This window comes from Amblyomma maculatum, chromosome 6, assembly GCF_055883805.1.
Source record: "Amblyomma maculatum isolate TAMU_Amacu chromosome 6, ASM5588380v1, whole genome shotgun sequence".
NCBI classification, from domain to species: Eukaryota; Metazoa; Arthropoda; class Arachnida; order Ixodida; family Ixodidae; genus Amblyomma; species Amblyomma maculatum.
The window spans coordinates 52,405,542-52,430,209 of NC_139349.1; the positions used below are offsets into that span (position 1 = coordinate 52,405,542).

At 45.8% G+C, this 24,668-nt stretch overlaps 1 protein-coding gene across 1 annotated transcript in view; it reads right to left on the reverse strand.

Annotated features, from left to right (window-relative positions):
* LOC146185731 (uncharacterized) overlaps window positions 1-24,668 on the reverse strand; it is a 624,411-nt gene that overhangs the window by 556,908 nt on the left and 42,835 nt on the right. The window lies entirely within an intron of this gene.

Consider the following 24,668-nt stretch of genomic DNA (forward strand, 5'->3'; position numbering starts at 1 on the left):
GAGATAGCAGTTCTATTGCCGCTGGAGGCAAATTGTTTTCCTAACTCATCCGTTCTTACGAACATTTCCTGTTAACGTTTCCTGCGAACGTTCCCGCAACCCTTCAGCCTAGAAAACATTTGGACTTAATAAGCTGAGATGACTATATATTCATTATATATGATTATCGGAGTCCTTTACTACGGCGTCTCTCATAGCCTGAGTCGCTTTGGGACGTTAAACCCCATAAAAACAAAAACAAAACGAAAGTTGTGATTATATATGATTATATTCAGACACGTATTGATTGACAGAGAAGTAAAAAAAAAAACACGTTCTTATCAACTAAGTTTTTTATGTGACAATAAACTATTGGCGAAACTTTCAGCCATGATATTTCGGAACATACGCAGTGGATGCTGACCTGAATAATTCATATTTCTTTAAGTTTCTTTTTAGATGCGGTGTTCTTCGCTGAGACCTATAGGCACTGCCCGTCATCCCCTTCTGCAGCTTTGCATGCACAATAATGTATTCTTTTCATCTTTCGCCTGCAATCTTTTCTACAAGAGGCAAAATAATTAGGCCCTTTACTTTTTCCCCAATTGTAGAGGACTGCATATAACTTCGGAATAGAGATGTGCGGCTTTAGGGCAAATAGAGGCCAGTAGTCCGCTCGCTACTACGGCTAAAATTTACTGACTCCTAAATATGGCCCCAAGCTTGTTGGAACAGGCTGCGTCGTAAGTTTCTTTCCGTAGTAACACAGCGCGCCTCGGCATGCATCTCAAAATAAGCGGGAACGCTGCGCAGAAAGACCTCCTTTGCGTTTTGGGTTCGTGCAGTTGGGAGTGTAAGGAGCAGGTGGGGAAGGTTCCGACTCTACATTGCGGACTGAAGCATTAGAAGGGATAACCCATGTTATGGAGGAAAAGGTGCGTATAGGTCAGATTTCAATTCTCTATATCTCGCTTGTCCACCACAGCCTGCCTTTGGGTGTTGCTCACCAGTGCTCCCTTTCAATCTTTATTTCTTCGCCTGTAAGAAACTTTGGGGAATGGCCTCCATTGTGACGAGTCTGCAAACTTATCTGGTGACTTCTGTACTTTATTAGCTGGCCGAATCTGAAAAAGTGGTTGATAAAATATTGTATCAAAGAGGCTGCAGTGGGTATTAGGTTCAGTTTTTTTAGGATATAACGTCCTAAAGTGACACAGGCTATGAGTGGTTTTGTGCTGTTCGGATTCAGAAATTTCGGCCACCTGGAAGTCTTCAACGTAATGTTTTCCAAATAGCAGGAGTAAAAAAAGAAGTGGAGTTTCCAGATATAATTTATTTTAGCGCTACCTCTATTTACGTTTTAACACGGTTGTTTTTCGTACTTTCGAGGCAGCTTAGGTTCAGCTTTTTAAAAAAACTTCGTACTGGAAAATGGCACTCCTGAAGGCTATATCTTAAGTATCGCACTTTTATAGTTTCAATTAATAGTATAGGAAAAGTAATCAGGAGATTCATAACGTATTTACTTTACGTAGATGACCTCCAAATATCATGCACATCCTCCAGCGTGTCAACCTGCGGGAGACGACTACAGAGGACTATAAACAAAATGTCGGCTTGGACAGACAAAGCCGATTCAAAGTCCCCCTCTCTCTCTTTCTTCACACACACACACACACACACACACACAAACACACAAACAAACACACACACACACACACACACACACACACACACACACACACACACACACACACACACACACACACACACACACACACACACACACACACACACACACACACACACACACACACACACACACACACACACACACACACCTGTTGCTGACGAAAATACAAACCTTTATGGGAAATGTAAAACATTTTACAGTATTTTGCAAGGAGCGCGCCTTATTTCATTCAGCTTTGCTTTTACGTAAGCAGTCGTCGATTTTTCTGTTGTGTTTAGGTTCCTCTAGAATGTCAATGTTATAAATCAAATAGAAGTACCAAAGCATCCCCGCACTTAATATAATAGACCACCTACCGGGTGTTTGGCGCGTGATAGCCACAGTTGCTTATGCGCCAAGAAACCGCGTATAACTAACTAACTAACTAACTAACTAACTAACTAACTAACTAACTAACTAACTAACTAACTAACTAACTAACTAACTAACTAACTAACTAACTAACTAACTAACTAACTAACTAACTAACTAACTAACTAACTAACTAACTAACTAACTAACTAACTAACTAACTAACTAACTAACTAACTAACTAACTAACTAACTAACTAACTAACTAACTAACTAACTAACTAACTAACTAACTTAATAACTGACTGACTGACTGACTGACTGACTGACTGACTGACTGACTGACTGACTGACTGACTGACTGACTGACTGACTGACTGACTAACTAACTAATTAACTCATACGGTTGCTTCCTGTGAACATATGTCATTGCGCACGCCACTCCTTGCGTTTACGTGAGTACTCAGTAACCGTCGGCTTTGTCCCGGATCATGCCCGGTTGCATTTGCCATCCATCCATCCATCCATTCATATCTTTTTTTCTTTTTTGTTGCCGTGTAAGTTGTCATATTTTCGCTATGCGTTTTCGTTTGGTTTGGTAAAACTTTATTTCCCACAGTAGGGGTCCTGGAGGACACTCGGCGAGGCGCCAGGTGTAGAGGGCAGCTCCCACGTCGGCACAGAGAGCCCGAAGCTCTCCGCCGCCGCGCGGGCCTCCTGGACAGCCCGAAGCTGACATGTAGTGAAGCACTTTTTAAAACTTTGTCCCAACGTTCCTTGTTCTTGGCGTAGGCGTCGCTCGATGCAAAACACACAGCATAAGGTTTAAGTCTACACGTTGCTCACGGTAGATTCACGAGAGTGATGAGCGCGAGATGATATATTATAAATACGAAAACATGAGCGCATCAGAAGCTTGCGCGTGCCATGCGCGTTGCTTCGGCATCATTTTATCGAATATCGACAGGCACATTGCTGCATATTTGGGGCTTTACCATATGACACATCAGCCGGTCGGAAAAGAAAGCTTGGAACGAAATAATTCATCTAACTTGACAGAGGTGATTTTGACTGGCAGGAGTTAACGATATAAAGGAGAACAAAGATATTCATCAATCTCAATAAGGATAGGACTTCACGAGAAGAGGAAGGGCATAGAGTGAACAACGGAAAGCATCATGGGGCCAGTTTTTGTCGTGCGACTTCTCGCAAAATTTTGAAACTGCACTCTAGGCACCTGCTGTGTCGGTCAGCCGACACAGCTGGTTTCACCTCATCAATTTCACCTCCGAGGTGTGTGGATGTGTCCTCGGTTGCCTCCCGCGATATCGTTGCGCCTCGCACCGTCCCTTCGCTGCCGCCAAGCACCTTCGCCTGCGCCCGCTGCCGTCCGTAGCGGCAGGCGTACGTCCTCGCTCGTCGCGCGCTTCCCTGCGCCGGCGAGTTCTCACTACTAGGAGGTCTTCCCAGCAGTCGGCGGCGTCAGCGGCTATCCGCTACCTCTCCTAGAGGCCTAGCTCGGCGGGCCGCTTCGGCGGCCGCGGCGCCCTACTCCTCGAAAAAGGATTTCCTCGGGGCCCCCGTCGTTTGCTGCGGCGGCGGCGGCCCCTCCCTTTACTTCATGGACAGCAGCCTGCAGAACCGCCCGCGGCTTCCTGTAGCTCCTCAGACCTGGGACACACCCTGGTGGCATGGGAACCGTGCCTCCCCCATCGCCATGGACCACGTGTTGCTGTGGATCCTGGCAACCTACCAGCCGCGCTGCTGCTGTCGCAGCAGTTCCCGGCGGCCTCCCCAGTTGCCGCCCGACCTCGTCGTCGCGGTGACTCCCTGCTGACATCTTTGTGATGCCGCGGGCCAAGACGATCTCCCCCCCTCCCCCCTTTACCCATCCCCACGTCCCACTTCCCCATCCCCCGGACACCAAGGGGCCGCCGCGACATTAGGCCGGCATAACCCGTGTCCTGTATCCCCCCCCCCCCCCCCCCCCCCCTCTGTGTATATCCCAAAGTCTCAAGAGAGAGAGAGAGCATGTGGAGGCTTTGCGTTCAGCGGCGCTTGTCAGGTGTTTTGGGTAGGTTAGTGGAAAATGGTGCTTTTGGAGGTTGTATGTTTATAGAAGCGGAGAGGGGGGGGGGGGGGGGGGGGGGGGGCTGTCTTTTGAGAATGGCAATAGGTGGATGGGTAGTGACATATTAATGACGCGTGATTGAAATTTAGTTAATGGTTGCACTTGTGGAGAGGGGAGGCTTTGATCTACAATGATGCAGGCACACGCCAGCAGACTGTCTACGCAATAAAAAGCGCATTCATGCTTAAAAGTCAAAGGAAAAAGAATGCACAGAGAAGATGAAAAAAAAAAAAAAAACAAGATCAGTTTAGGAAAGCAAGAGCAAGAAAGTCGAAAAGAAAACAAAGAGGAAGCAGCGATCAGAGTATGCAGAGGGAAACGTTAGAAAAACTTTACAACAGAAGCAAACGTACAGATCACAAACAGTGAGTGGCGTCGAAGCGTACGAAGCAGGCACGCATTGGCATGGCTGGTATCGGAGCAGAGTGAAAAGTTGGTTGTCGCTGTCCGCTACGGTGCTGTCGGGGTGATGGCGGGGAGAGCCTAAAACCAATTAACGGGCCTTCCTACAAGACGTCCCGCTGCAGGCTGCTGAGAGCGAGCAGTGCAGTGTGATCAATCACTCGGATTGTCGCCGGGCTTAATACATTCGGCGGCGCCTCGCCAGGGCGTCTCCCCCGCCGCCTCGTCCGGAAGGATGCTGCGCGTTCTCCCGCCGCTCTCTTCCTTCCGCCCTTTCTTCGCATCCGAGCAAAACACGCCGATCTGTTCGCAAATGGCTGCCAGGGTGCGTGGACAACGAACGACCTGCCCAGAGGAGAGAAGAGGTGCACTAGAAAAAAAAAAAAAAAACGGTAAGTGAATAAACAGGGCGCCACTGTAAGAGCAAAGCTATAGCGAAGTGAACGTCGGGGTGAGCAAAATTTCCCGGGAGAGTTTGCGAACCGCAACAGGCACTAACAGTGGCGTCCCAGTCTGCCCCACTGTCCCCGCTTTTATTGAGTTTGACTATTGTAGCGCGCAGAGGAACAAAAGAACGGAGGAGAAGAAAGAGTTGGCTGGCCTGAAATCGGCCGTTAGGAAGAAAGGCTGTGGGGAGTAAAAATAAAAACGGCTGATTGATTTCTGAGCGCTGATTACACCGCATTAGGCGACAGTGGGGCTGCACTCCGTGACTGAGTGAGCGACCGTTTTCTTGCGTCTTTCCGCACTCTGTGGCGTTCCTTTCCCGACTACTTGGCACCGCTCGGCTGATGTGTTGCCAACGTCGAGCTCGTCTCTTCTTTTGGGTTAAATTGTTGTAGCCTTCCGTGCAATTTCAGTTTCTTTTTCTTTGGTTACGATACCTGGTACAGGGCAGATTTTATGCCAGGCGTATTGCCGGTCTCTTAGTTTAGTAGCTTTAAAAGAGATGTCTCTTTTTGCTCAGAGGCTAACAAGAAATGCTAATGCTATATTTAAGTTGTAAGGACGACCTGCATTGTAATTTCTTATATACTTCATAATGCGCCGATGCTGCATCCTCTTTATTTTTTTCTCTTTCGTCCATCGATGTCTACTGCTCTTAAGAAAAGAAGACTGAAATTAACGTGATCAAGTTGTTTTCTGTTACTCTCCATGCTCAAGATTTAAAGAGTGTGCATGCGATAAAAGAACAAGAGACTAAAAATTGAAGAGGCATTTAAAGTGCTCAATTTTCCTGCGATCACACTCACCGTCGCTTATGATTTCTAATTCAGCAGCCATTTCGACCGTATATCGAGTCAGAGTCCTTTGGCACCATTACGTTCAGGGTCCGCAGTCCGGCGCTCACGAGAAAACGCGTAGCACACTGGTATCGTGTTACAGGCCCAGCAAAACATGAGTCATTTCAAGCCGGCGAAAAGAGAGTCATCTCGAGTTCCCGAAATTCCCGTCGCATTGAGCGACAGTGGAGCCCGTCTCCGAGTAAGGAGGGGGCCGAGCTCATCCTCAAGCTTGCTCAGCGCGATGCGAACTTCGAAGGCACGGCGGCGGCAGCATCGATTGGGACATTGACGGCCGATGTCAGGCGAGTGCTTTTTGGTATACAGGGAGCAGCACGCCAACTCGAGATTAACTTCGCTCGGGCGGTTCGATTTCCTGGCCTCTCAGCCGTTCCAACGTCGACGAAGAAAAGAAAAGGGGGCAAGGGAAGTAGCAGCTATTTTCTGGGCAGTCGAAAGCCTTAGTGCACTTTGGAACCGGCTCGATGTGAGTGCATGTGCGTGCGTGCGTAGCGTCGATTTTACGACGAGCAAGGACACGCCGGTGATGGTCATTTCGTGAGACGTAAAATTGTGTTTTGCGATACTCACGCGACGCGGATGATACACAGTCGCGTGAAGTAAATCGATGAGGCGACAACATCGGTCTACTGGGGACCCGAACGCCGTGCCACATTTTCTCCCGTTTGTTTTCGGATACCTCTTCAGTGCGTTACACGCGCCGAGAGGCAAGACGGAGAGATAACATAACACTGCCGATTCTACATTATTTCGCTGCTATCAGTGCTCGCACCGCTTAACTGGTGGTATCTTTGTTTCGCGGAGTATTGTTATATGTGGTACGGTGTGACTGTATCAAAATTATGCTTTTTACAGCCCATGAAAAAAGAAAAAAAAAAAAAAACTAACCCGACCAGGATTGGGTAATAAATGAAGTACTCGCTATACGTATATGAAGGAATCCAAAGGTCAAAGAAGCGCAAGAAAGCAGAGCAGACTTTTTTTTTTAATTTGCGCTGTTATTTAATGGGAAATCATTACTGTAATTATATTATGTCTGAAAGGTGATTGATTAGGAACTAGCAAAGTATCATAAGCCTCTTAAGGCATGCGAACCCACATCGTTAATATGCTGCGCACGGTGTTGTAAACCGCACCGTACGCGGAATATGCGGTCGTGGGATGAGGTTTCATTCACTATCTAATTAATTATCTTTCAACATTAATTACATGCTTGCACCCCTAATTCCACACGAATCAACGGAACCAGAATAGAAATGATGTTCCCTTATGCATTCCTGAGATTTGATGACTGCTGGCGTACTTCGTACACCAAAGAAAAGAACTGGGTTATACTAAACTTCTTACAAAAACTTCCTGGCTGAATAAGTTTGTCACTTAGCCTAAAAGAGCAGAAATTTAGTTAGTTTTTTTTTTAATTTTTTTTTTTTTTACTGCAGCTCAGTAAACTTTCTCTAATAGAACCGCGCATGAAAACTTAGATATCCGCGTCATAATTGAAGTTTGTAGCAGACCGGCCTCAATAGCCGTTTTGAGAGTACACCGCTCTGAACACAGAAATATCCTCAAGTGACACTACAGTGATCAACTCAGTCCGAGGGCGTACACTGACGCGTCCACCCATTGTCACACTGTCTCTCAATGTGAGTAGGTTGCACCGTCTGAAAATTTAAGTAGCAGTTGTCGTAGCTTCATGGCGGCCATCTCCAAGTAGCAGGTGCTGTCGCCGTAAACTGCACTTTGGAAGCACTGAGTGCATCTATTAAAAGAGCTTATCAGCCAGGCTTCTGAACCTCTGTCGTTTCTTGTTTTTGGTGAAATAACTTTAACTGGATGGCAAACACTGCAATGGTGATTATGCTCTGTGCTCCCCACAGCCCTTACGAGTGTTTTCGAACAGTAGATCCTCGTGCAACAAAAGATGACTAAAGGAAACTGAGAATAGCAGGATTCTCGAGGAAACACGCTCGCACATTACTCGTAAGATATTACACGGCAGCTAAAACACTTTCGCTCAAAGCCTGTACTCGCCGCGCAAACCAGCCTTCACTTTAGTTGCCGGTTTATTTCTGTTTTCGTTTTTTTTTTTCTTTTCTCAGTTTCAGCTGGGATATATCTAGGAGTTGCTTTTAGAAACAGCTAAATAGACAGTGTCCGGAATGAGGTTCGTTAGGAAAACGCGAACCTATGAAGTCCGCAGGCACATGAGCGAGCGGCTAGACGTTTTATACTTGGGGTGTCTTGCATTTATTTGAAATCTAGAAGGGGGCCATTATGTCCTGAGCGCAAGACAAGAAACAGGACGTAATGGACTTTGCAAAGTGCACACACCACTCGCCCGGGAGAAGTACAAAGCGGCGCACGAAGAAAAGGTCATCCCGCTAATGGATGAATGAGGCCTCGCTTTTAAAATTACGACACTCAGTTCTCCCCACTCGGCCAGGGTGATCACGCGCGACCGCTTGATCTTCGCTTGTAGGCGTATTAAGGTAACACGTGCATGCCATAATAGTGAGTGAGCTTTCTATAAAGCTACTGGTGTTTACCACTGCGCAAACGCGCTCGCCTCCATGAAAGCTTAAAGACCAAACATGGTGCGATTTTGAAGCGACGCGCCTCAGGCAGTTTTCTGTTGCCTGATGACGTGCCCTTAGATGATGGGATTATGTTGAGGATGTGGAAATTTGTAGGATCAGCACCATAGCTATCCTGATGAAGACCATGTTTCAGAATAGCCGTCGTATCGCAAGAGAGACTGCGAAGGTCGCAGTCTCTCTTGCGATACGCAGTATATATATATATTTATATATATATATATATATATAGAGAGAGAGAGAGAGAGAGAGAGAGAGACGTGATCAACCTCGCCTTATGATTTTTGAAATCTGCATTTATATAACGCATATTCTCTGCCCGGGCGATTACAATGGAGATGCGTAGGTCTTAAAATCTCCTTAAACAAATCATTACGTGTCGTGAACGAGCTTATATTTCCTAATCGCACCATTAATTCATAGTGTCTAGGAATCCATCCCGGTATGCCCTCGCTAAGCGGGTGACCCCAAGGTTTGCGCGTTCGAGGCCAGCTGTTCCTCCGTTTCCGTGCTGTGCGCTAAATGCGCAGTGCGGTCAAGTTTGATCATTCTGGTGCATTTCACTGTACCGCAACTGGTAGAAATTGGTCGCAAGCCTTCCATTACTGTGCTAATCATAGCTCGTATATATGTCTTGGTAAGTAAAAATGGGCCATCAAGATGATTTATTTCTTGAAATTCATTATTTATTTACATTTGCTCTTGGTTGTTGCTTAAACGTGTTTATTTTACGATGCATTATTGCAACACTGTTGTACAAGTAAACAAACAAGTCAATAATTTCAATATTATAATTTGAACGTATGTGAGGCAACGGAAATATTGTTTAAAAGTCGTGTCAGGCCTTCCAGGTAAACAAATGAAGTTGCGGCAGTGATTACAAACTGATGTAGTGTTACGAGAATAATCACTGTATCACGTATCACGTATCACGTATAATCACTGTGTTAACCTATCAGTGTGAATTAGATCTCGTGTCCTTGCTAAAATGTGTGAAGAAATTAAAAGTCAAATTTCCTTCGTGAATAAGGCATTTTAAAAGCTTACACAGTGAATCATTTTACTGAAGTACAACATGGTAGTTTCAGAGAATTTTGTTAGTAACAGATGCCTACTGCAAACCAACAGGGTTCTACTTAAGTTGAGGACAACATAGAGGGCTATGGAACAAAAATGTAGGGGTAGCATTAAGAGATAGGAAGCGTGCAGAGTGGGTCAGAGAAATAACTCAAGTTGCTGACATTCTAGTGGCAATCAAGAAGAAATGGGCATGGGCAGGACATGTAACACGAAGAAAGGACAACCGACGGTCGCTTAGGGTAATAAACTGGATTCTAAGGGAAGGAAAGCGTAGCAGGAGGCGGCAGAAAGCTAGGTGGGCGGATTAGGTTAAGAATTTCGCAGGAGTCACGTGGATGCAGCTAGCACAGAACCGGGTTAATTGGAGAAATATGGGAGAGGCCTTCGCCCTGCAGTGGGTATAGTAAGGCTGATGATGATGATGATGATGATGGTGACTACAAAGTGGTTTCTCTCAAGCAGCGGAAACAAGAAAATTTCGGGTGCGCTAACCTTCAGGTTTAGTAGCCCTAAATTGCATTCCGAAACACGGTGATGAAAGGAAGTAAACAACAACTTCGACTGTATTGTCTTGAGGAAGTAAACAAGAACTTTGACTGTATTGTCTTGCAGCCAGCTATCTCTACTAGAATTTGAGTGTCTTCTCTTTATTCAGGATTGGAGTGAGTGAGACGACAAAATAGTGGCATATGTAGGAAAGCAGTCTTCACTCGACAATAACACTTATTTACTTAATTCCAAGTCACTGTAATTCCACAGGAGGTAAGAGGAAAGGGTAGACAGAAATTAACACTTATTAAAAATGTTCCATTAGCCGCTACGTGTATTAGATACCATGCTTATACTCAACTGACAAGTGTTTATTTTTTATACAATTTAGCTTAGTAAGTCAGTGACATGAAAGATAGTTTTATATTTGTGTAATTCGAGATGTTTTTTCCGGCGGTTGCGCAGGGACGGGTGTGCTGTAGCGTTCCTGCCAGTGAGTCGAGCCTTAACTTAGAACTCTCTCTGGCTGCAGAAATAGTCTTCACGCTAGTATTTCTTCAGCAACCATTTGCTTCCTTTCAGTGCACCAGTTTTTGTTTTTTATCCAATGCTGCAAAGCAGTTCACCAGGGCAGAAAATAACAAAATCCTGCTGTAATAGTCAATAAATATTGCTTCTAAAAGCGAATCGATGTGCGAATATATCGTGCCTCGGGCTGCCTTTCTTGCGTCCCATCCTCGCACCCGGTAACACGTAGAGAGATACGACGAAAAAAATAGGGACGAAGAAGAGCTGTCTAACGTACGTCATGAACAAGACGCCGGAAACACGAGTACTCGACAAATCGAACGCCAGCGTCACAGCACTAAACTAAGGAGGCTGTTTCCAGCTCCGAGTGCATTGTGAACATCGTGAAGAGCTGATGGGCGAAAATGGGGAAGGAGCTGCAGCACCCGCCTGATCGCAGCGTCTGTGCAGGCTGGAAAAGAAGAAAAAAAAAAAGAAAAATACTGCGGCACGCATTAAAAAAAAAAAAAGGAAGGTAAAAAGGAAGCGGGCGTCCGCACTAGGCGCTCGCGCTCGCACGCTGGTGAACCGCAGGACCGAGAAGCCACAGCACTCCTAGCATTCTTCTTCAGGCAAGGGAAGCCTTGAGACCGAAATAATGGACTCCTGAAAGCTTCCAGTGAATGTACTGTCTTCTTGCGCCCGCCGGCCGCCACTGCAACTTGTTCCCCTGCATTCGCAACCTCCCTGTCGGGGGTCTTTTTCTGCTCACTGTCTCGTGTTAGCCACTCTCGTTCTCTCTCTTCCTTGGCCCTTCCTCATCTACGCACTTGTTTTACTTTGCGCTTGTTTTGGCGTCGGCTTACGATTACGAGTCTGAAGATGCGACTAAAAGCCTACCCGCAAACAACATGTCCTTAAGGCTAAGTAGGCAGGAGATGTCGTTGAGAGTGCAGTGCGACCCAGTTTCCTGGCGTAGCCAGATTGTGTAAGGACGGTAAGTAGGTCTCAGTATAGATAACAGTTTCATATTATATAAACATTATCCGCATTACGTTGTCACTTGTAGAGCAGAATGTAAGCGGCTCAACGTCATTAATTGGTGCACCCGGTTTCATGTCATTATTGTCGAGTTATAGTTGAACGACGTGCAGTGCCATAACCGCAGTGGCAACCGTTGACTAGCTTGTTACCCAAATAAAAAAACATCAACCACAGAGGGGGACTTCTTTCCTGCACATTTAACGTCTGAGCAGCTCGGAATTGTGGCCGCCCTTTTCTCGGATTTATTCGCCAAGTCAAGCTGAGTAAGGTGAAACGATGAAAGCGCACTTAAATCATTAAGGCTTGAGCGGCTATTCTCAATGCATCAGAATTCAGTATTTTGCTTTTCAAAATATGCGCTTACGTCCCAGCTTTGCGCTCAAGATATCAATAATAGTGTATTACGTAAACTTCATATATCATCTATTTGCGCCGGAATGTTATTGGTGAATTCGTAACCGGACGAAGTTCACCACACAGCTATAGCCTGAGTTGAGCTTCCGAGTGCTTCGTCGATACATGAAGAGCTTATTTATTTCAATTGGTTCGTAGACGTCCCCTTTACCAGGCACGATCTCTTGGAGAGATCTCAATACCATGCCCTTGAAGGCTATGGACACAATCAAAGTCAGAATAATGAAAGAGCGCAGGGAATGGCTAAATATGAGACTCTACAAGCAGAGTTGCAGCGGGTACCTCGAATACAGTGCGTTCATCACGAAATGTTCGCGACGCATAATCTTTGTTTCCAATGAATACGTGGAGATGCAGATATGTTTCATATATTGACCAGTTAGTCTAAAGTTTGTGAAGAAGGAGGAGATGAAAATGATATGCCACCGGACTTCCCGTGTTTGCTGCCATGGCTAGAATGGCTGACATCGCCCGTATTTTTATAGTTCCGCTGCCTTACATCCCCTGTTTTACTTGCGCATATATCTCATTAAAATTGTTCGAGGTGAGGGGTGATTGTATTTATGCGTAAGCTTGGTGAGGCGATGGTAGTTTCTCTGAAAAAGGACAATGACAATTTTATTTTTATTGCGAAAGCAACACTCCGACAGCCAAAGCGAGACCTCGGGTTGCCGCAGCTACACCATGAAGAGGCGTAGCTACGGTCTCCTCATAAAACAAAAATCAGCCTGCCATGACATTTGAATAAACGGTTACCGTTATGCTACGGGCAGGAGCTGCCAACTCGAGTCGCTCCTTTCATATGGGAGGGTGATATCAGAATCAGCCTGTCAGAACCGTCTGCATTCTCGTTACCCCTACGACACGCAGGCACGTTCATACGGCTTGGTGGAAGTGTGACTTTATATGTGGGCTGGTAGCTTACGCTCTCGCGTCATACCCTTAAAGGATGAGCTTAAGTGTCCCCAATATAGCACCTTGCACTGATAGGGCGGGATAGGAGAACAATGTAGCAGGCAAAATAAGCTTCGACCGTTGCTTTCCCAATTCAACTAGGGTTAACCTGAGCTAAACCACAACCAATTTTTTTATTATTCAAAGGCTTGCCATGTGGCATAGAATGATCGAGGCTGCCTTTTTACTTAAAGGGATTCATGCAGTGTTATTTTCTGCAAGGAAGCGGACCGGCTCTTAATATTGCCCATTAGCGACAAGTGTAAATGTTCCTCCGTTGTAGCCGTCAACAACTTCGAACAAAACTTTGTTTGTTGTGTTTGTTTGTTTGTTTGTTAGTTAATGACTAACTTACTTGTAACCTTAATTTTTAACGCGATAGTGTTATAAGTCCCGTTACGCAGAAAATACGGTGTCGGTGTCGTCATTGTTAATCGAAAAATCATGGCCATTGAGCTGGTGGTTGGTAGTTCGCAGCGGGCATGACCGGGCACTGATTATTCAATGGTTTGGGCGTGTTAACACGACCGCATGATAAGGAAAAGTTGGGAGGAGCCATCGACTCGGGTTGCTAATTTGAGTTGGGAAGGTGCAATGAAAGTCAACTTTCCAGTGCTGTTGGATATCGAGCCATGCACACTACACATATGCCACGCTGATACGTTCACGCAGATATGTTAAAGCGAGGCTTTATACGTCAGGTTTTCGCCTACACTACAGCATGATACACTTAACGGCTATCTCAAGTGTTCCCGATAATGCTTTATCAGGCTAGCCCGAGATCACCAAATGGTGTAGTAGAGCATGATGGTGTCATAACACCATGTGCAGATTGCATTATATCTAATGAGCAAAATTCTGCTACAAACCAGCTTACTTGGATATACGTTGGTCGGCAGCCGCCGCCACACGCGGTTTGTTTAGTGACTTGCGCGGAGATGGACATATGGGGCGTCGATCATTTCATATCACTGTTAGGTGGAACATCATCATCATCATCATCAGCCTGATTATACCCACTGCAGGGTGAAGGCCTCTCCCATATTTCTCCACTTAACCCGCTTCTGTGCTAGCTGCATCCACTTGACCCCTGCGAACTTCTTAATCTCATCCGCCCACCTAACTTTCTGCCGCCCCCTGCTACGCTTTCCTTCCCTTGGAATCCAGTTTGTTACCCTCAGTGACCATCGGTTATCCTCTCTTCGCACTACATGTCCTGCCCATGTCCATTTCTTCTTCTTAATTTCTACTAGAATGTCGGTAACTTGAGTTATTTCTCTGACCCACTCTGCACGCTTTCTATCTCTTAATGTTACCCCTACCATTTTTCGTTCCATAGCCCTCTGGGTTGTCCTCAACTTAAGTAGAACTCTCTTGGTTAGCCTCCACGTTTCAGCCCCATAGGTGAGTACAGGCAAGATGCAACTGTTGTATACTTTCCTCTTGAGCGATACCGGTAAGCTGCTAGTCATAATCTGCGAGTGCTTGCCAAATGCGCTCCATCCCAATCGTACTCTTCTTGTTATTTCCTTTTCGTGGTCCGGGTCTGCGGTTACTACCTGTCCTAAGTAGACATATTCGCCTACTACTTCCAGTATTTCGCTACCTAATGTAAACTGCTGTTCCTTCCCGAGGCTGTTGAACATTACCTTAGTCTTCTGCATATTGATTTTCAAGCCTACCTTTCTACTTTTTCTGTGTAGGTCATCAATCATTATTTGCAGTTCATCCCCCGAGTTGCTTAGCAAGGCAATGTCATCAGCAAATCGCAGATTACTGAGGTATTCTCCATCTACCCTTATCCCTAACTGCTCCCATTCCAAGTCTCTGAATACTTCCTCTAAACAAGCTGTGAATAGTACTGGGGAGATTGTGTCTCCTTGCCTAACACCTCTCTTTATTGTTACTTTCTTTAAGCAGAACTATGGTTGCTGTGCAGCCGCTATATATATCTTCCAGCACTTTCCCGTATGGCTCGTCTACCCCCTGATTTCGCAATGCCTGCATCACCGCCGAGGTTTCAACTGAGTCAAATGCTTTTTCGTAATCAATGAATGCTATATATAAGGGCTGGTTATATTCCGAGCATTTTTCTATCACCTGATTGATGGTATGGATATGATCGATAGTAGAGTACCGTTTCCGAAACCCTGCTTGATCCTTTGCTTGATTGCAGTCTAAGGTTGTCCTGCTTCTATTAGCAATTACCTTAGTAAATACCTTATACGTAACAGACAGTAAGCTGATTGGTCTGTAATTTTTAAGGTCCTTAGAGTCCCCTTTCTTGTGAATGAGGATAATGTTTGCATTCTTCCATGGTTCCGGTACCGTCGATGACACCAGGCACTGCGTATACAGGGTGGCCAGGTTTTCTAGCACGATATCCCCCCCGTCCTTCAGCAAATCTGTAGTTATCTGATCCTCTCCAGCTGATTTCCCCCTTTTCATAGTTTCTAGTGCTTTCTTGACCTCGTCCTTCGTCACTGGTGGAACGTCTGACTGTTTTTCCCTACCGCCAATCTCATTGCGGTCCTGACTACTTTGGCTACTGTAGAGATCTGTATAGAACTCCTCGGCTACTTTGACTATATTTTCCATATTAGTGATGACGTTGCCCGCCTTGTCCCTTATCGCATACATCTGGTTTTTGCCTATGCCCAATTTCTTCTTTACCGCTTTAAGGCTTCCCCCGTTCTTTACAGCATGCTCAATTTTCTCCATGTTATACTTCCTAATATCGGCCACCTTGCGCTTATTGGTTAGCTTTGGTATCTCGGCCAATTCGATCTGGTCTGTTGGATTGGAAGCTTTCATACTCTGGCGTTTCTTAATCAAATCTTTCGTCTCCTTAGACAGCTTACCGGTATCCTCTCTAACTATCCTACCGCCTACTTCTACCGCGCACTCAGTAATGATATCTGAGTGCGGTGAGGTGGAGCAGCGTATGTGTTATTGTCGTGTTCATTCATTCGGCGTTTGCACGATCGGCTTGTAGAAGCTTCTCACAGAGTTCAACCTGCAAAGTAGCTGGGCGGCTTCTTCAATTTGAAATGGTAGGAGTGAGCAATGCAGTTTAAGCTCTGGGAAATATAAGGATAAGAGAATATCTCTGAATCAACAGAAACCTATGTGGCTCTGTATCCTTCTCTATTGTCGGTCAACACTGTAGATTGTTTTTTGCGAAATATCTACAGCTACTACTACTAAGCCTACAGAGGACTGGCCACCCAAAGGTGCCTCTTGGATAAACAACGTCTTGGAGAACCGCGTAACGCTTCTGGCCACTAGAGACGAGGAACAAATACATATCCGTTCCGCAAGCTCGGAAGTGTATGAGATAATATTCTAAAATGTCACCACGTGCACCTCATAATGACCATTGTGCAAACAATGGCAGGCTATTGTGATGGATCCGCGGCGGGGCATGAGCATAGCCCGTGCGAATAGGCGAAGTGGTTTAAAGTCCTCGTAATTCGCTGATCGCATGGTTTGTTGGGTTGGCTTTAAAGTCTAGTGAGCATACCAATTGGACCGCTTTTTGAAAATTCTCTCGATATCTTGAGTATTACTGATGTGAAAACATTTCTTTGCTCACTCCTGACCTGGATGCGAGACTACGAGCTATGTACAGGAGATAACAACAATAAGAACGATGATAACGTTAAGCAGGTAATTAACAGTTGATCATTAGCGATAATCAGATAAGTCATAGCAACGCTATGTACAGATTGCTAGTTCGATTCGTAATGGTCATGCTTATGATCATGTAAGATAGATAAGACCGATAACGTAACTCACTGGGAATTTAGGTCGAGACCAATGGTAATAATATTGTCTTGTGTCAGCCAGCAGCCTGCCACCAATTAAGAAAAAGTCGCTGGCTCCCACTCGAACTCCGCTCTCGGTTAAAGTGTCCCCGCCGCTTGAGTTGCCACCCTATACTCTGATTTCAAGGGACCGGTGTGGACACCTGTACTCTCAAGGTGTTATAGAGGTCGTGACAACTATAAGAGGTGTTGAGTAAGGCCCATGAACCAAACGCCCCGGACAACCATGTGCGCAGCCCTCGCTTTAACGGTTCAGCGGACATCAAGCCAGTTCACCGCGCCAGTCGCCGGCTCCTCGGCCTGAATCCTGAGCGCGGTCTCCTACCGGACAACGCTTCAAGCTTACTAAACATGCCAGTCATGCAGGCTCTCCCAGTAGTTATTCCAGTAATGCTCCACCAACCACGGAAACCTCTTACCTTTCATGGCTTCCAGAGCGAAGACTTAGACTGGTTTGAAAGTTATGAACGAGTCGTGGCTCATAACAAATGGGATGATCGCGATAAGGTTCGCTGTGTTTATTTCGCCTTACACGATGCTGCATGGCTATGGCTCGAAAACTTACCACGCCCTAGAGATCTGAGACAACTGCACCGATTCCTTAGACAATGCGCTTATTATTGTTGATTCGTCAAAAACGTTTTGTATATCGCTGAGCCGCGGACGAGTTTAACGAAGGACGATGTTCCTTTCACATGGTGGGCTCCTCAAGCCGATTCGTTTTCATAACCTTCAGCAGAATCTACAGTCACCTCCTGTTCTTGCCCATTTCGACAACAGCGCAGACACTGAAATCCACAAGGACGCGAGTAACGTGAGTATAGGAGCAGTCTTTGTTCTGACGCGAGGTGAACATCATTACCTTCTAGCTTACTCCAGACGCTCCCTATATAAAGCAGAAGTTAATTATTCGGCCACCGAAAAGAAATGCATTGCCATTGTGTGGACGACTGGTTTCGCCCGTATCTCTATGGCCGGCCTTTTAATGTGGTCACTGACAACCATGCTCTGTGTTACCTGACTAATTTGAATGACCCTTACATCCGTCTGGCACGATAGAGCCTCTGATTGCAAGAGTGTGACAGTGCAGCCACAAGTCCGGGCGCAAACATACGGACGCCGACTGCTTGTCCCGCGCGCCTGTTGAGCCCACCCAGTGTCCTTGAAGACGACGACATGCGCCTGAGCGCCCTCTTATCACGCAGTTTGGAACAGCACCAGCGATCCATCCCTTCGACTACCTTCAGGAGGAAACTGTGGTCGTCCCTAAGCCATTTAGGCGGTCCGCGTCCACCTTCTGCATCCGCTATGGCGTTATATATGAGCTTAAGCCTAACCGAGACACAGTATCTGATCGTTGTCCCTGCCAATCTGCGCGATGTGTTACTTCACGAAACAGCTTCGGGACATCTAGGTATTGACTGAAAATTGTCTAGAATGTAAGAAACATGTTACTGGCCCCTGCTTTCCTCCGATGTGACTCGCTACGTGCGCTCTTGCCGTGACTGCCAGTGTCGTAAAAAGCATTTTCGACAAGCAGCTGGTTTGTTGCGGACCATCTCGCTGCGATCAAAATCGATCCAGGGGATCGGTATAGGCGTGCTGGGGCCTGTCCCACTTTCAAGATTAGGTAACAGTTGGGGAAGATTGTTCTCATGAGCTATGCCGAAGCAGCCGCGCTCCCAAGTGGCACAACCGTTCAGATGGCCCAGTTTTTCATCAGATTGTTCTACATCATGGTGCCCCGAAATTCTCATCACCGATCGAACAGCGGCGTTCATGTACATTTTCGTGCAACAGATCATTATCGTTGCACCAGTCATCGTCGCGCTTTAGCTTATCACTCCTTAACAAATGGGGGACCTTGCGCTTGAACAAGGCCCTTGCAGATATGCGATCTATATACTTCAGCCCTTACCCTTACCTTATGAACCCTTACCAACGTGCCCAGTCGTCAACGTTGTTGAATTTCATTACTAGTTCGCTGCGATCTATATATGTGGACACGGAATATAAGAAATGGGAAGATGCGCTTCCATACGTCACGTTAGCGTATACAACATTGCCGTACAAGAAGCAACCACCGTGACTCCTTATACTCTCTTCTCTACGGTCGCGACGTTGCGCTACAACCTTCATCGTCGCTACGCCCAATACGCCGTCTGCGACCTCGTCTGGGTCTGGATTCCAATTCGCCAACGAGGACGGAACGAAAGCTCTCGCGCCGATACTTCGGTCTATACCTAATAGTGCGCCGCATCCGAAATCTAAGCTATGAGGTGGTTCCCTACGGGCCAGGACCATCGCCAGCGCGGTCGCACCCTGACGTCGTCCACGTAGTCTGCCTAATACCCTATTACTGAACAGCGGACTCTTCTACCGTTGCCACTTCTCTTACATCATACCCTCGTGCTAGAATAGTGCTCGATGTACCGAGTCGATGCTTTTCCGACGAGGAGGGTAATCTTCCGTGTCAGCCAGCAGCCTGCCACCAAAGAAGTCCCTGGCTCTCACTCGAGCTCTGCTCTCGGTTCAAGTCTCGATGCCACTTGAGTTGCTCCCGCGCTCTGAATTCAGGAGACTGATGTGGACGCCTTGTACTTTCAGGAATTCCTGAGGTCCCGACTACATGACGTCATACGATTAAAGCTAGTGACTGATAAGATAGGGATATTTAGTGACAACAATTGTTAACGATAGTGGCAGTTAATGATATAATATAATGATATAAGATAAGAAAGCTCAATGAGAATTTCGGTCAGCATTAAGGGTAATCATATGACGTCACCAGATTATTTCGATAGTTGCTGGTGAGACGCATTAAGCAACGAAGCTCAGAACAAGCTCTTAAAAAAAATATACGCACGGAAATCGCAAAGCTTTCGCATTTTCGCACAGAAGGATGCTTAAATGCAGCGCTGTAATTTTTTGTTGGCGGATTCCCAGGCAGCGCTTCATGAGTGAGGCGGCGTGACATGTTACCCAGGAAACCAATGTACAAGGGTGCTTATTGAAAAGGTACAGAGAAGTGTTTTCTGTCTGGTGCAACCTGTTGTCGTCCTGAAAAGTCCCAGATTTGCTATTCAGAGTTTAGAGCATGAGTTCACCTCTCCTGAGTGTGTTCTTAACTCGCTACCCCTGGTGCATAATTTGCGTCATAGTTGAAGTTGCCACTGAATTCGCGCATTAATAGAACAACATAGCAGATGCTGCCATCAGTAATCTCAGTAGAGAAACTCTGACACGGACGAGCTCACTGTGCTCCATTTTCTTCATCTCCTGCAATAAACCTCTGCATAAATACGTAAGCGTCCCGCGTCGCCAAGATGCGTCGGCGTTTAGAGCTGCCAGTTGGCAAATAATAGTGGGATAGAGAGCATATTTTGAGAGCAATGGCGCAAAAGTATATACCCTAGCTACACAGCTACTATCAGAAGATGATGAAAGCTTAGTGAATTGAACCTCCATTTTTGCATTGCGAACAAGTTCCCCGAAGTCTGCGGTATAAAGACTGATGTTGCGCGGTAGTTACTCAATGTAATATTTCTCAACAGCTCACTGTGTACACGTGGGCACGTCATGATTCAACCTTTAAAGGGAAACGACTGTTGCCGCTGAAATATCTGGCATTTCTAGAAAGCTTATTCACCAAAATAATAAACAACCTTTAAGCACTTAGCATTGATGCAGAATATGTAACGTCCGCTCCATCGCTAAAAAATAGCGAAGATAAAAATCATCATCGGACTACACGTTCCTTTTCTTATTTGTAGAGAATATTTAATGACTTAAAAAACCATAGGCTGTCTAACGTCAACTTTGATTTATTATTAAAACACATTGCAGCAAGCTAAATACCTGTGTAGATTTGCATTCACTTCCTGCAGATTATTTTGCTCGTGATTATCTAGGAAGATTTAGTTATTTATTAGTTCAAAGTTCTGCAGATTGCCCAACTACACTAAGAAATGAAGAAAAAAAAATCACATATCAATGAAAGGAATCGGTAGTAAAATACAACGCGGAACTGAACGAAATAAATCAAGTAAAATTTGAAATACAACTCATCAAACTTTGCAAGGTGCACAATTGATGAAGAAGAGGGGTAAGGCTAATTCACTTGAAGTTTGCAAAACAAATGCACATGGAAGAATCTATTGTAAATGTACACACATAGCAATGTTAGAGAACATTTGAAGAAATACATAATTTTATAGTAAGGTCACTGACAATGTATTTTGAAAACCAAAGGAGGAAAGTTCATCGATATATGCCGTGGTAGTTCTATGAGTACAAATACCAGAACTGAAAAAAATTAATTGTTTTTATTGAATTGATTTAATGGATGTATTAGATTAAGAGCATAGATTTTGACGCTGTTGTTGCGCTGGGTCCTCCCCTCCTTCCCCTTGGATAGTACTACTCTTCCCATACGCATATGAGGGTACCTTCACATCTGCAGACTACGTAATATAAAACACAGAAGGCGCTCTTTGTAATCAATGCACGCGGCGCATTAGCCCATGCAATGTAGAAAACGGAAAGGCAGTCAACTACCCGAAGATGGAATACAAAAATCTTCATTGAGCGGCGGCTATGATGTATCCATGAAAGTAAAGACAGCGCTGAAATTTTTTCAGCTTGAATATTTTGCGCTCAGCTTTATAAAGGAACCACAGTGGTGATTCTGCTGACACAGGAAGCTAACAGACGAGCATACTGCAGTGCAACATTTTCAAATCAGTGTATCTAATAAAGACGCAATGCATATTGATATTTAGAAAATGCCGTCGCTTGGTAGCATTCAAAGGTGAGGTGCACTATTATTTAATGCAGAATTTTGTTCTTATATACACGCAGGAGCGTAGAACGAACCCCTTCTTGCGTGTAAAGCACACGTAGAAAGCCACATAAAACCATTATCAACCGTCTAGCCAGCCTTCAACATTTGATACAGTGATATACAGCCGCAAAGCAAACAGACGCGCAGCGCAACGGCAGATAGACGTGGCGTGACGGTCACCGGACAGCACGCTCGCAGAGGACTTGTCCGGAGCGAAAGAGATACGCGGGGCGACGGCGCGCGCGATCCGGACGGCGAGGTGGCGAAGTCGTCCAGTAATGGGATTACGTCATAAGACCGCTTTACGGGCTCGTAAAAACGTGGTCATTTCGATGCGAGCGCGCGTCACCGCCCTGGGTCCGCTTAAAAACAGGGGAAGACAGCAGTGCACTAGGGCCTGCTGAGGCCGATTAAAATGGAGGGAAGAGCTGCGCCCGCCACGCCCCGGCGCCTTTATCGCCCTTTCCACCGCAGTGTGCACGCCCGGGACGCCGACTCTGGGCGCCATCGTAAAATGGTTGAGCCGCATCACTACTACCAAGCAACGCTGGGAAGGCGGCCGGGTGAGAGTCGACGGGGGAGAAAGAAAGGGGAAGGCAGGCTGCGAGGCTAGACTCCGTTTGTGATCCAACACGGCGTCGCCATCGTCCTGCAGTCTCGCCGGAGACAAAGCCGGCTTCGGGGCCGGGCTGTAAACGGGAGTGTTTCCCTCGAGATGCGTCAGACTGCCTTTTTTCCCCCTGTACTTGTTGTTTGTATATGCATTTCTGCTTTGCCTCTCCAGTCAACGTTCAACGGCGGCAGTCTGTCGCGCGTTTCCCAATCCTGTAGCGTTGCGTCGAGGTAAAGTGTTAAGCGAGGCTGGCCGCTTTGGCGGCTCGCCCCGAACACGGGAAAGCATGTGGACGAGCGAGTTAAATGGTGATGATCTGAAGAGCCGGACGTTGTTGACGCGCTCGCAGTGGAACAGTGTCTCCTTTTGCTGCCTTAGTCGCTCCTGCCGACAGGAACGCAGCTTCGGCAGTTTCCTTGAACATTTCGCAACGCGGGTTCGAATGTTATGCTCCGCGTCACGTTGTAAAGACGCTAGTTTACGACCTCCGAAACCGGCTGTATCTTTCGATGTTAGAGCATCCCTAACAGGGCAAGCCAGGCTTCAAGGAGGTAGTGAAAGAAAGACAAAAACAAAAGACAAAACATCATTCAGAATAAAATCAGGGCAGTTTCTGAGTGCAAATTCCAGTTTCAGTACATTTATTTTATTATTTTATTTACATTGTACCCTGCAGCACAAGGGCATTACAAAAGTGCACTACAGCATTTAGTACCACTAACGTTACCTGTAGGCGTTGATCATTATTTCTCTTATTTATTCAAACATGTTAATCAATACGAGCTAAATCAAGAGTTCGTTGTAACCTCTCTGTGTGATTAAAGGGTATAGTGGGCTACCGCAGAAAATTATTTTATTTGCTTACTACTTTTATAGCTGTATAGCAAGCCTACAGTTTGTTGAAAACAGTCGTGGAAAACATAATGAGAGCATTTATATTCAAGTTAAATTGCATGGAACAACGACTGAAGCGGAAACTTCACTGCCTAATTGGCTCATGAAAAGTCAATAACAAAATCAACTTGTATTAAGAACAAATTCTTGAATTTCAGTGTCGTCCGTGTCTATCTTTGCGCTATGCTTTCAAGGAATTTCACTCGTTCGACAACAAAGAATAAATGAATTTAATTGTTCTACCCCGAAAAGCTAAGGGTTTCGAAAATAGGCACGAATTGTCTATCCTTGACTATCACGTAGTGTTTAAAGGTATGCTGAAATAAGGATAAACTCAGAAATGACCCCAGTGTATAATATAGCGGCACTATAAAGCTAAAATTATACATGTCAATGGCGAAATAAAGTGGCATTTGAGAGCATCCCTTCATGTGGACTTACAGTCGACACATTTCAACCTCGGATACCTGTGGTGATGTGACATCACATACACGTTATGAAAACATATCGGAGCCGTAGCTGCACTTCGCTGTACTGTAAAAGAAGCCAACAAGCTAATAAATTTGTTATCACCCTGCTCCATTCGAGCTTATTCATTCCTTTGAATAAGTTTATATCGAAGCAATGGCCTCGCATTCGCGGGATTCCATGTTCGATCCCGGGTACCCACCTATTTTCAACTAGTAGGAGCTTTCCCCCGGCCTTGTGCTAGGATCTTCTGGGGTGAAGTACTTAGGAAAGGGGGTCATGAACCAAAAGTTGTTCCATGACCACGTGGTCATAGAGTTGACCTCGGAACGCGACGTTCAGCTCGGACCACCTTAGCAGGCTGATGTGATCGAAACTGGTTTCTTGCGGACCCTCTTCTAAGCGCACACCCATGTGAGAGCCTGACGCCGGTCCGGGGGCGCCAGTACCCATTTTTACCGGTGGGTGTTCAGCGTTGCGTTTCAAACCAATCACCTCCCGCAGCCAAGATGGGCGCCCAAGCCAATAGGCCACGATTGTGGTGAGGCCTATTCAGTGGCACAACTTCCACCATTGATTATTAAACGTGGCGACATAGCAACTGCGTGTATGTGTAAGCATTGCACGTATGCATACTCGCCTGCAACGTCATCCACCTGGGCGTCGTAGGGACACTGTTAGAAGGTGTCTTTTCTTAACCTTATCCTTCACATTACATTTTCAGCCTCGCCAGTAAACTGCAGTAATTTCAATTCTCAAGTCCAGTATGTCGTTTACAGATGTTCACAACAATGGCGCATTTTCTTCCTATTTGTGCAAAATCATTAAGGTTGGTGGCAAAAGGAACTTTCTTCTACAGCTCCTGATAGTCCCTTGCAGCCCCTCATAAGAATGAATGAGCTCTGTGCCAAGAGACAATGTTTTGCTTGAAATGAACGCTGATTTGTGGCCCTATATTCAGGGTAGCCATGCACTAGAAAGTAACGTTGTCTCGAATAACACTAGCCTGCATACTCAGAAGCACTGATTCCTAAAGCTGTTCTTTCTAAAATCGCTTTCTTATGCACCGGCGTTGAACAAA